General features: G+C 46.7%; 1 protein-coding gene and 1 long non-coding RNA gene across 9 annotated transcripts in view; one reads left to right on the plus strand and one right to left on the minus strand.

The window, feature by feature from the left end:
• The window catches only part of Sufu (SUFU negative regulator of hedgehog signaling), a 128,828-nt gene that overhangs the window by 36,613 nt on the left and 78,878 nt on the right, over window positions 1-13,337 (plus strand). The window lies entirely within an intron of this gene.
• LOC106028803 (uncharacterized) lies at window positions 3,999-8,035 on the minus strand. Its single transcript, XR_010046205.1, has 3 exons — window positions 7,754-8,035; window positions 6,865-6,942; window positions 3,999-4,357 (listed from the first exon to the last, which is right to left on the minus strand). It is a non-coding gene; the product is annotated as an uncharacterized LOC106028803 (long non-coding RNA).

Consider the following 13,337-nt stretch of genomic DNA (forward strand, 5'->3'; position numbering starts at 1 on the left):
TGCGATGCTTTGCTCCACACCTGCGTCACAGCATGGCGAGCCATGCTGCCGGGCTTTGACCAGATTCCATGATCAGCAATGCTTGTTTGATACTTTGTCCCTATTCCTTTGTCTGCGAATCCGACAGAGCAGAAGTAGACTGCCGAATGCGGCAAATGTAGTCATGGTAGCCAGAGCCCCTATTTCCGCCCATTCCTTTATGAAAGCCAATTGGAGAGTTGGCCCGAGCTGGATCACAGGAAACTTGTCTGGGTCCGTCATAACTGGAATCGGTAGGAACTGGAGTACCTGCATAACGACAGCTGAAAGTGTACTGTTATCCCAACATTGTAACATATAACAGGTTGTGGTGGAGCAATTTGGAAAAGTCATATTTGTGGTGTTTATGGTGGCCAGGGAGAATCCCCATAATATCTCCTGGGAGTATCCATCCAGGGGTTCACAGGCAGTAAACTGGAGGACCCTTCCCTGGTTCATACCCTTGATTTTTAAGAATTCTCCTGGCTGTGTGAGAATATTCATTGCATAAGGTCAAGTCTAGGGCAGAGAGCACTTCTCTCCCCCATTGGGTAACTGGAAGCTGGAGAACATAGGGTATGAATTCTCCTGAGTGTCCCTCACTGTCTTCCCATTTAATTATCTGACTACTAATTTTAGGTGCATGAACTGATCCCAAGCCTTGCAGTGTTTGTTGTGCCGTCTGGGTAGGCCAGGTTAGTGGCCAGTCCTTTTCAGCTATAATAGAGCGGTCTGCTCCTGTGTCTAGCAGTCCGGATATTTTTCGCCCATTGAGTGACAATGTTAGCATGGGGCGCTCATCCAATCTAAGAACGAGGGCAGCAAAGGCTGGGTCTGATGATCCAAATCCTCTGTCTTCTCTAATACCAGACAATGATGGATAGTCCCCATGACGGCTGGATAATACTAGCATCTGAGCGATGCGGTCTCCTGCCCCTACAGCTACTGGGCCTTTAGGAGCCTGCATCATCACCTTTATTTTTCCTGTGTAATCAGAATCTACAACACCCGGTAAGACCTGTATTCCTTTCATGGAGAGGGATGATCGACCAATTATCAACCCTACTGTGCCTTCTGGTAAGGGGCCGGACATATCTGTCTCTATGGCCTGTTTCCCCATTTTCGGGGTTAATACGAGTCCAGTGGTGGCACAGAGGTCAAGTCCCCCTGAACCCGGAGAAGCTCTCCTCGGTTCTGACCTGCCCATGTTGGCGTCATTGGCAGTGTCTGGTCTACCATGTATTCTCTGGCTGGGTAGAATCGGGGGCCCACCCCCCAGGGGGGCCCCCCAATCCCGTTTTTTGGCCTCTCTGGGTTACGGCCCTTACCCGTGAGGGGCAGCCCATTTACATCAAAGGTGGAGCGGCACTCCGCGGCGGAGTGATTTCCATTTTTACATCTGGGGCACTTTCGGTCTTCAGGAGTGGGGGTTGTTCTCTTCCGGGTCCCCAAGATGGGCAGTCTCTTTTTATGTGTCCCTGTCTGCCGCATTTGAAGCATTCTTCTTTCAGGCGGGCGCCATTTTGTGGCGCCGCTCTGCCTCCCTGACCTTCTTTAGTTAGCTTCATTAACATGGCCGCCAAACCTGAGTTGGTTAATGGCCCCCCGATCTCCCGACAGAGTTTCATCCATACCTCAAGAGGCCTATTTTTGTATGGACTAATGGCAGAGCGACATTCTTTAGTACATTGCTCAAAAATGAGCTGTTTAATGAGCAGCATGGCTGTCTCAGCGTCCCCAAAAATTCTCCCTGCCGCCTCCATCATGCGGGCCACAAAATCTGAAAAAGGCTCGCTCGGGCCCTGCAAAATCTTTGTCAAGTGGCCTGAGACTTCTCCCCTAGCCGAGACCCGTTTCCATGCTTGTATGGCTATTCTATTTATCTGTGCATACACCTCTTGTGGAAATATCAGCTGGTTATTGAGATACTGCCCTTGTCCTAATAACATATCCGCGTTCCAGGCAGCCTGATTGTTCCGGGCATTAGCTTGGGCCTGTTCTGTGACAAGTTCAACATTCCAGGTTTTCCAATCAAGATATTGGCCTGGGCTGAGCACCGCCTTGCACAAACTGGCCCAATCAGCAGGTGTCATGGCGTTTCCTGCCAGGGCTTCTACTAGGGACAGGGTATACACCCCGTTAATACCGTACATGGTGCTGGCCTCCTTAAGATGCTTTATCGCCTTTATATCTATAGGCAGGTGGGCTCTGTTTCCCTGAGCATCTATAGCAACCAGAAAAGCCTGGAGAAAACGGCCCAGGCCTCCTGGGTCCTCTCTTTTGACTTGATGCCAAAGGTCTTCCTGGAATGTCCCAGGGGACGTCTGGACCCATTGCGGGCAGCTACATAGCTGATGGCAGGGTCTCGGGTAAGCATGATAATCTGGCGGGTTGGGAGGTAGAGCCGTAGGTCTTATACGGGGCGGCCCTGGGATCCCGTACTCACTTTCATTGACCCATTTACTCTGAGAAATCCTGCGTTGCAGCTCATTTATGGCCTCAGAGTAGGGCCCTCTCGACTGCGTGTGTGTGACTTCCCCTCTTTTGGTGGTGTCTGCATCCGCCATTTTGTATACTTCTTCTTCCTCCCCCTCATTATCTGACGAGTCCTCTGTTTCTGGGTTGGGTGCAGTCGCCTCGCCTGCGGCACTGGGCTTGCGAGATTGCTCGCGGGAGGATTCTGCCTGATGGTAACCAAGCGCCATGGCGCCAGCCCTTATATGGTCACGACAAGAGGAGTCTGTGAGGCAGCTCCTCACTACTGCCCAAAGGGGTCTGACTCCTGGCTCCAGGAGGCCATTTTCTGCTGCAAAGTCAAGATCTCTCCCTAATTTATCCCAGCTGGGAATGGTAACGGACCCTGTGGGACCAAACCAAAGTGCTACCTTATCGACCTGATCGAGGAAGTTTTGAATTTGTTCTCGTTTCATTTGTAATCCCTTTTCTCTCAGTAAGTCGCCCAAAGCGACTGACAGCGGCTGAGTAGCGGTGTTGCCCATGTTAACCGGAATTTCAAGAGTTTCTTTTTATTTTTTTTATTTTTTTATTTTTTTTGTTTCCTTTTTCCTTTTTTTTTTTTTTTTTTAAACAGGGACAGCTTAGTCCCCGTGCCCCTTTACAGCGCCCCCAAAACCTGCCTCTTTACGGCACCAGGAACTCTCTTTACGAGTTCCTCGACCCTTGCGACGTGTCCGCCCAAGGTTGCCCGATAGCCCCCGCCATCTGGCCGGGCAGCACCCGCTGCCTGTTGCGTAGCCCCCGCTACCAACGTTGAGCAGTTTAACCTGTCAGCCCCCGCCCGCCGCGTAGCCCCCGCTATGGGCACTTGACGGTTTTACCTATTAACATCTCTGTTCCGTTGGAGAGAGAGGTTCGTTCCCCGTACTGTCGGAGAGAGGGTCTCAGCGCTCCCCGTACGGGCCACCAGTTGACCGGCGCAGCCCCCCAATGAGACAGGAGATGCTCTTGTGGGCGACAGTTAACTGCTGCTTTATTTACGCGGGCTCTGGTTTATATATTTAGCCATGACCAATCACAGCCTGCCACGAGGAAGCCGGGCGGGAATGGGACGCAGGCTCTGGCTACTATATCCAGCTGTGGCCAATCAGGGGTTGCCACAGAGTCAGCACGGGGCAAATACGGAGTGAGCACGAGGTGCGCACGGGTTGGCTAATTTAAAGAGTGACGTAGCGCATTGCGGAAGCTGGCGTGGTCCTTAGTCCCGGGTGGGGTATGGTATGTTGAGTGCCTGCGCCCAACAAAGAATCTTTTTGTAGTGTGAATAATCGCTCCTTATTGTAAAGATTGTGATTAGTTGTATCAGAGCAGAGCATGCTGAACTGATTCAAAAAAGAACCTGTGGCTTCTAGGCATTACCCACTCTACATGCTTACACCTACGCAGGGCATGTATGTTTTGTTTGCTGTGTACACAGACATACCTGCCTATGTAAACGTCATTGTAATTCTTTCTGATGGGCATGTCTCACCTGTGCCGTTCACCCTCAACCCACTACCTGTAAGGGACACACTGCCCATCCTTCTGCATGTGAAGACATGCTGAGCAGTGTAATCAAGCCAGTGGAATGCTGAGACTTGCTCTTCCAGATCAAAATAGCACCCAGAACTTTGCCATCCAGGCTTGGAAATAGCATCAGAGCAGCGGCAAGCAAAGGAGAGGAGTGATGAGTCCCTGGTGGGTGTGGGCTGGGGGTGGTGCTCTCAGGCAGCCTCTGAAGTCGGCTTGAAGGATGATGACTCAGAGGAGTTGTGGAATTTAGCCCCAGCCTGCTGGAGGACAGGTCTCCTTGAATAGGTTTCCTCAGAGCAAACGGGCTGAGCTGGAGAGAAAGGAAAGTAGAAATGAGAGCAATCCAGGAAAGAGTGCAAAGGTGGCGGCGAAGGATTCTCCACACTGGGGCAGGCAGTCAGGGCTTATTTTAGCTGAGAGTCTTTTCATTTTGAGAAGAGGGCAGAAACCCAGTTTAAACTGCCTTAAACAGTAACAGACTTTGTTGGCTTAGGTAATGGTCATTTTGGATTTTGGTGTGTCTTGGTCCTATGTTGGAAATGTGTCTGCAAACTGCAATGCTGCATTATTCTTGTCCTGCACACTGGCCCTCTTGGTGTGTACAGCCCAGCAGGCAGAAGGGCTCTTCCTCCCAGTACTCCTCTGTCAGGCCTGGTGAAGAGCTCAGATTAGCTCTGCCTGGGTCACTTGACCCCTCGTTGGTGCCTGGCCCAAATGGAGCACTAGGCTTCATGTTTAAAGTCCTCCCCTCCTGACTTCCAGTCACATGGAGTAGGAGGGAAGTCCTCTAAATCAAAGGCCCAACTTCTGTACCGTCTTAGTCAGCACTTGGGCTTGTCTTGTTTTTGAGACAGGGTCTCACTATGCTGTTCAAGCTGGCCTTGAGCTCACTTGCTAGCCCAGGCTGGTCTCAAACTTGTAATAATCCTCCTGCTTCAGCCTCCGAAATTCAGGGATTACAGGTATATAAAGCACTGTGCATATAGGTAGTTGTCAAGGTTGGCTGCAGGGGCATGTGTGCTATTTTATTTTATTTTATTTAAAGGGGAAGGATAGTCTCAAAATTTTATGGACTCCCCCTCCCTTTTTTCTAATTGCATTGGTTAAAAAGCAGCTAACCAATTCATTAAGGTATGCCCTCCAGCCAAGTCTAACTTTATTTAGACACTATAACTGTAGATAGACAAGCTGATTGTTTGAACCAACATGGAGTGTTAACAAACATCACAGTCCTCACTGATAATGTTGCAGTTTTGTAGTCAAGTGTAGAGACTTCTCTTCCAAAAAAGCTTGTGATCATCTTTTATGGCTTGTCTGGAAATGTCTGTAAATTTTATGTTTTAGTAAAATTTTTTTGTTATTCTTAAAAAAAATAATTAAATGAATAAAATGTGGCCCTGGGCTCAATATGTAGTGCTGAAAAAATATCCTTCAAAATTTCCTAGATTTGCCACATGTTCTGTTGTTCCTAATTGGCTAGAATGAGGTACAGGAAATAGAAACATAGTGGCTGAGAGTGGGACCCCGTCCCCAAAAGATATTGCTGAGAAAATGTGTCAGCACAATTGAGACCCTGTTCCAAGGAGGGCACCGTGGTTTGGGTGTGGTTTTCCCCCCAGCTTTACGTGTGTGCAGGGCATGGAAGCTATGGACCTCCTCGTTGTGCTGTGGGCAGGAGCTCCTAGCTCTGGAGGAACCAGGTCAGTTCTCGCTGTGGGCAAGGTCACTCCCATGTGTTAGTCTCTGTGCTCATGAACAGCCCCTCACGTACACACTAGCACTGGGGGGTTGAGTACAGGGCATTCATGCTAAACTACATCCCCAGCCCTTCAATTTTTATTTTTTTTATTTTGAGAGAGAGTCTTGTTAAGTTGCTCGGATTGGGTTCGGAATTGTGATCTTCTGTCTCAGCTTCCCACAGTGCTGGGATTTCAGTCATATGTCACTAGTTTCCTTTCTGCCGCTTGTGACAGAGCCAAAGGCCTTTCACCAGGGTGCTGGCACCATGCTGTTTGGGCCCTTGAGCTACCAGAATCATGAGCCAAATAAACCTCTTTATAGGTTGCCCAACCATAGACATTTTGGTAAAGCAGTACAAATGGACTAGGGCAAAGGAGAATGGCCATCAGGTAGACCGAACAGCATCTGTTGCTCCCAGGACCCTTGGCCAGTACCAAAGTAGCACAAGGAAAGAGCTATTCTGGACCTGAGGATACGGTGGCTATCATCTTACCTGCTTGGCAAATTTAGATCCAAATCCAAAGTTATTTGGGATATTTTGTTTTTTGTCATTGTCCTGGGAATCGAACTCAGGAACACATGCTTGCCAGGCAGGTGCTGTGCCACTGAGCTCTTTCCCGAGACCCAGTGTGAATCATCTGAAAGATTTTTCAGTAATCATGTCAGTGATTACACTGTGTGTCCTTCCTGCTTTGCTGTCTGTTTTTCTGATGGCCATGTTCCCTTTTACTTTTATAATCAATTCATTCTTCTCAGATTGCCAGTGACTGCTCTCCTACCCTCCTCTCCAGGTTTCAGTAGAAAGCCCAAACTCAGCAGGGCTTGATTTTTGAGCTTCAAATTAGAATTCTGCTGAGCAGGCCATGTGCCATCAGCTCTGCTGCTGGTGGGCCTTAAGTATGGATTCCACGGCACTTTCACTGGTGTCTTCATGAGAAGCTTGGCTCCCAGCCTTATATGTCCATGTGGAGACTCAGGTGCTTTGCCAGCTGCTGCTAGTGGCACTCTGCAGCCACAGGCTGAGTAGGCGCCTCCTGTGAGCCAACCTGAGGGGAGGGGAGATAAGGCATTGTGTACCTGGGCTGTGGGGTTCTGGCTGATTGAGCCACGGTGTTGATGGACTGCTACCATGGATATACATATGCTTTGCTTTCCCTGTGTGTGAAAGAAATGCTGGTCAGTATAGAAAACAAATACATGACCAAACACCTTTATAGTTCGCAATTCTCCCAACAAGAAAACTTTGGTTTTGGAAACCTTGACTTCAGATTTTCCTTCTAATGCATGTATCTAGATATAATTATCACTTAATAAAGTGGCTGTGGTTTTCATAATGCTTTTCGATGTGCGTGCATGCCTATCATTAGCTACTTCCTGAGGCCATCTGCTTGCAGTATGCTCTTTTTAACCTTACACTTTTTTTCCTCCTCTTCTTCCCCCTCCTCCTCCATCTCCTCTTCCTTTTTTACCTCTTCCTTCCCTTCCACCTCCTCCTTGCCCTCCTCTTCCTCCTTCCCTTCCTCTTCCTCCTCCTCCTCTTTCTCTTCTTCTTCCTCCTCCTCCTCCTATTCCTCCTCCTCCTTCTCTCTCTCTTTCTCCTTCTTCTTTTTTTTTTTTTTTTTTTTTTTTGGTACCGGGCATCGAACTCAAGGACTTGCCAAGAAGGCACTTTTGCTGCAGAGCTAAATCCCTGGCCCTAACTTTGTACTTTTTTTTTTTTTTTTTTTTTTTTTTTTGGTCTTTTGCCTTTTTATCGGTACCGGGGATCGAACTCACGACTGCCTGCTTGCAAGGCAGGCGCTTATGCCACTGAGCTAAACCTCCAGCCCCCACTTTATACTTTTTAAAAATTATCTAGATACTGTACACTATACCTTCTTTAGCTAGTGTCTTAGTTACATTTTACTCGCTGCTGAGACAAAATACCTGAAGCCCAAAGTTGGGAAAGGAAAGGTTTCTTTCTTACAGTTTTTGGAGGTTTCAGTCCATACTCAGTTGACTCCAAGACAGGCAGGCATGCCTGGGCTTCAAGGTGGCTGCAAACAGCAAGGAAGAACCAGCAAAGAGAGCAAGACACACCTTCTTCTTGCCATTACATCACATCATGGCTCCACTCCTATGTAGGTGGAGCACTGACAGCATTAATCCAAGCACTAGACAATGAACCAATCACAAATACACAATGCAAACTCATGAGGCCTGGGGGACACAGACATAAACCATGACATTACACCCCTGGCCTCCAGGACTCATGTACATCCTTTATACAAAAGACATTTAGTCCACCTCCAAGAGTTGCCAAAGTCAACATCTTCATCATTGCTGAATCATGCTAACATCTTCAGCATTGCTGAAAAGTCCAAGTCCAAAGTCTCCTCCAAGATCTATGGCAAACTCTTTAACTCTAACCCCTGTACAAATGAAACAAGGTTAAACATTTCTGAAATGCAAAGGCACAAGATAAACATTACCAGTCCAAAAGTTACAAACGGGAATAGAAAGCATTGGAAACAAAGCAAGTCCAACATCCAGCATGGCAAACATTGTGTTTAAGTCCTAGAGTTTTATGCTCAGCATCTGAAACAATCTGGTTAAAAGCTCCAAAAGGCTTGGGTGATTCCACCCCAGGGCACTTCCAGGGATTTCAGCTCCCACAGCTTCTCTCCTAAATCCTCTCTGCTCACTTTTTGCAGTTTTCCTTGGATCATCCACATTCCTGGCTTTTCCAAACTTCTGGGGTCTCCACTGCACCTTCGGCTTCACCCTTACATCTTCACAAATTGCCCTCTCAGGGGCACACTGCTTGGCCTCCCAGGCCCTTTGCAATTGAGGTGGAAGCCGTGTTACCCTCAGAATTCGTGCATTTTTCTTGCACCTAAAATCAGCACCTGTGGATGCCGCCAAGGTTTGCTGCTAGCTGAAGCAGTAGCCAGGCTTTTCTCTCTCCTTGGCTGTAGGGGTCAGTTGCCTGGATCGCAGGGCTCTGTTTACCTGATTGTGATGAAAATCTTCTCTGTGTTGCCGCCATTCTGGAAACTCATGTGGCCTCTGTCGCCATTCTGGAACCTCACTTGGCCTCTTTCGCCATTCTGGAGCATGGTACTTTGTAGCTTTTTTCTCTGAGCAAATTATTTCATCTTTGCTGTGAGGCTGCACAGGGTGGGGACCCGCTTCCTGGGATGCCCCCCCAGCCATCTTTCTTATCTCTCTGTTTCTCCTCAGGAACCAAAATCTCAACTCTGTCTTTACAATCCACAGCCTTCCTGGAATTTTCCTCTGGCCAAACTCACAGCATTGTAAATTATCCTGTGGGGCTCTTTGCTCTTGATTTGAAACATATAGCTGGCTAAAAGCTGCCAACAATAGCCATGCCACAGCCTCAACATTTGATTGCTTTTTAATTTCTTTTTCAAGGTTATCAGTCCAGGGGCTGGGAATTTAGCTCAGTGGCATAAGCACCTGCCTTGCAAGCAGGCAGTCGTGAGTTCGATCCCCGGTACTGATAAAAAAAAAAACAAAGATTAATCAGTCCATTGCCCTTTTTCTCAGTCTCAGGCAAAGTCTCTGGGCAGGAGCAAAATGCAGACAAACTTTCTGCCAAGCCATAACACACATCATGTGGAGTCCAACAACCAATGCAATCCTTTTTCCCAGCAGAAACCTCCCAAGCCTGGTCTTTACCATGAGGCTTTCTATCATCAGCCTTCTGGTATCCTGAGCTCTGACCAGAATCTCTTCTACAAAACAGCCTAAGCTGCTCCAGCTCTATGCATCCAGGCGACTTGTCTAAACCTTTTCAAACTCCGCCCACAAGCCATTTCCAAAGCCTCTCGAAAAACATGGTCAGGTATAGTCACAGCAAATGACCCCACTCCTTGGTACCAAATTCTGTCTTAGTTATATTTTACTCGCTGCTGAGACAAAATACCTGAAGCCCAAAGTTGGTAAAGGAAAGGTTTCTTTCTTACAGTTTTTGGAGGTTTCAGTTCACACTCAGTTGACTCCAAGGCAAGCAGGCATGGCTGGGCTTCATGATGGCTGCAAACAGCAAGGAAGAACCAGCAAAGAGTTTGAGGGTATAGGCAACTACTTTGAAGGCAATAAGATTCACTAAGATGCCCATTCTGGTTTGACTATTGTCTCCTTTGGAAGTCCTGTAATGTTTACAGTGCTTAAGTTTTATTGGTCTTGTTCTCTACTGTTTTGTTCAACTTTATAATATCTAATGAGATAGACAATTCTTTTTAAGGAAACAAGAGACATTGTTGATAACCATTGTTGATAACCTTGTACTCTGTTTTACATCATGTGCTATGTCTATCCTTGGTTTTGACTGACAGCTTTGTTTTGCCATATTTGACTTTATTCCCTCCCCCCCAAAAAAGTAATAAGAACTAAGGAGTAATAAAACCCAAAATGTGTAAATTTTGTTGTAAAAAAGAGAGGGGAAAAAAAAAAAAGCTCTAAAGGATACAACAGCAAGTGTGTTTAGGGGTGTTAAATAGCTGACCATATTAATGTTTTTGGTTGGATCGTTGAACACAACTGTTTGCAGTCTCACTGTTTGAATGTCCACTTTGTATGCTTTGATACTGTGATTTGAGCAACTATCTCTAAGATGATAATATGTAATCTATTAACTGGTGATTTCTTACTGTTTTTTTTTTTTTTTTTTTGTAGTTGTGTATTACTTGTACCCTTACACCGCTTTGTTTTGTTTTGTGTTTTTCTCTTTTTCCTTTTAAATAAAATTAAAAAAAAAAAAAAGAGAGCAAGACACACCTTCTTCCTGCCATTACATCACATCCTGGCTCCACTCCTATGTGGGTGGAGCGCTGACACCATCAATCCAAGCACTAGACAATGAACCAATCACAAATACACAATGCAAACTCATGAGGCCTGGGGGACACAGACATAAACCATGACAGCCAGTCTCCAACAATAGGTTGAACATTTGGATTACTTCCAACTTTTTCCTCCCACAACCTTGCAGTGAATGACCCTTGTATTACATGTGTGTGTATGTATGTCTTTGTATCCTTTCATGAGTATTTCTATGGGATAATTCCTAAAACTAAGATTGTTAGGTTAAGGAAATGAACATAGTACATGTTAACAGCCATGGTTAAAGGTTTTTTTGCTGGGCGTGGTGGCATATGCCTTTAATCTCAGCACTTGGGAGGCTGAGGCAGAAAGATCACCACAAGTTGAAGGCCAGCCTGGGCAACCTAGTGAGTTCAGGGCCAGCTGAACTACATAGTAAGACCCTGCCTCAGATAAATAAATAAATGAATAAATGTAAAAAAAGTATTTTTTTAAGTAAGAAGGATTTAGATGGATAAATACTACTATTATAGCAATACTGTAAACATTGTAATTGTATTCAACAATAAAGAATAAAATGATTGTTATATGCAAGTTTTTTTTTTAGATTTTATTTAAGGAAAAAAAGGGGAAAAAAAGGATACAAGTTATACAGAATTTCAGAAAAAATAAATAGGAAATCACTAGTTAATAGATTACATATTGTTATCTTAGAAATAGTTGTTCAGGTTACAAAATTAAAGCATATAAAGTGGACTTTCAAACAGTGAGACTCCAGACAGTTCTGTTCAATGATCCAACAAAACTCAGTAGCAAGTGTTTTTATAGCAGCAAAGTACTTCAAGTCTCTGAGTTGTTCTCCTCTCTGAGGTTACTTAGTCTAAGAGAGAGCACATTAATGCACAGTAAACAGCATGTTGGGGCCAGCAAGGTTGGCACACCAGCACCTGATGTTGCACAGTTTAGGGTTAGCACAGGAGCTGTCCAGCGTGGGTGAGGGGCGCAGCCTCTCCCGGAATCAAATTTTTCCGGATATCAACAGAAGGTCAGGTGGTGTGTGTAGAATCTCAATGGATTCTGATCTTTTCTGGAGTTTTGATTTTTCTAACATTAAAATGACAGGTGTGGGGGGCTGGGGATTTAGCTCAGCGGCATAAGCGCCTGCCTTGCAAGCAGGTAGTCGTGAGTTCGATCCCCAGTACCGATAAAAAGGAAAAAGACCAAAAAAAAAAAAAAAAAAAGACAGGTGTGGGTCCATATTTTCTGTAGAGGCCCTATAAAAACTTGCTTTTCTGCAGCTAGAAGAATGTAATGCACTAGATGTGTAGCTTAGTGGGAAAACATGCACTTAACATGCATGGGGCCCTTAGCCGGCGTGGTGACTCATGCCTGTAATCCCAGCACTTGGGAGGCTGAGGTGGGAGGATCATTGGGAGTTCGGGACCAGCCTGGGCTACAAAGTGAGCTCAAGGACAGCCTGAACTGCATAGTGAGACCCCACCTCAAAAAAGACAAACACACACACACACACACACACAAAACATGCATGGGGCCCTGAGTTCAGTTGTAAAAAAGCAAATGCAGTAGTTGATGAGTACGGAGCCTTGCTGGGCATTTAACATTCTCTAATTTCTACAGTAGCAAACTGAGCGGGGGAGTGGGGGGCGATGCTATGCTATTCAGAGATGGAAATATGGTCCTACACAATTCCTTGCAGCTGGCAAGTGGCAGGTGAGAGCCTCAGGGCAGCCTAATCCATGTGGCTTAGCTAGCTGTGGCTCTGTGACTCCTAGGATCCACTGTGTTTGCTCAGTTTGTTTAGTTGTACTGTGGATCAAACCTAGGAGCCTCACACATGCTGAAGCAAGCTCAAGGGATCCATTTTAGATGCAGTGAGAGAGGGGTCAGCAAAGGCCAAAAGTGAGAACAGCTCTTCTGAAGGGGACTGTGTCCCTGAGGAGAAAGTGTGGGGAGCCAGGCGAGGAACCCAGCTGAGTGGCTGGGGCCCAGCAGGAAGGAAAGCAAGGGCCCTCAGGCAAGTCAGGATGAGTAGATTTGATGGTAAGGTAAGAAAGCTACAAAAGTCTCTAAGGAGAGGGGAAATGACTACTTTGGAGAGGGAAAACTTTTTTTTCTTTTAAGATGTACTTGGATTTGAGGGACTGGAGATTTGCTAGCTGTATTTTGAGGATTACCCTTCCCCAGAAGGCAGAAGGTGATTGGACTGAGCTGCAGTTGGAGCCGCCCCCCACCCCCAGCAGTCGTGGGTTCCTTTCAGCTCTGCATTCCTGTCCTGGAGACCTGGAGCTCAGGCCCACCCTTCCCCAGGCTGCCGTACCCTGGAGTCTCTCAGCCTGAAGGGTGCCCAGCCTCCATCCTCATCTCTGGGGCTGTTAGCAGCCTCCTTACTGTGCTGCATGCCCCAGAGCTCACGTCTGGCATCCAGGAGGTGGGTCAGCCCTACTTCCTCCTGCCTGCCTAGGGTGAGCCAAAGGCAGCAGGCAGAGGGGAGGGGAGAAGGCTCCAGCCAGCCCAGGTGAGACATGGCTGGGCGGCACTTGCCCTCCTTGCCCGCAGCTCATTTGCTGTCTTCTTCCTGGATCCCAATTGTGTGGTATTATTGTCTTTGCTGCAAGTGAAATTTCCTGAACAGAGATGGAGACGCTCCTCTATGGCTGAGGGAGCTGCTAATAAGTTCTCTTAGTTTCCTGTTTGCATGAGTT

This window comes from Cavia porcellus, unplaced genomic scaffold (assembly GCF_034190915.1).
Source record: "Cavia porcellus strain 051 isolate PalLab524CR breed Dunkin Hartley unplaced genomic scaffold, mCavPor4.1 scaffold_2, whole genome shotgun sequence".
Classification (NCBI taxonomy): domain Eukaryota; kingdom Metazoa; phylum Chordata; class Mammalia; order Rodentia; family Caviidae; genus Cavia; species Cavia porcellus.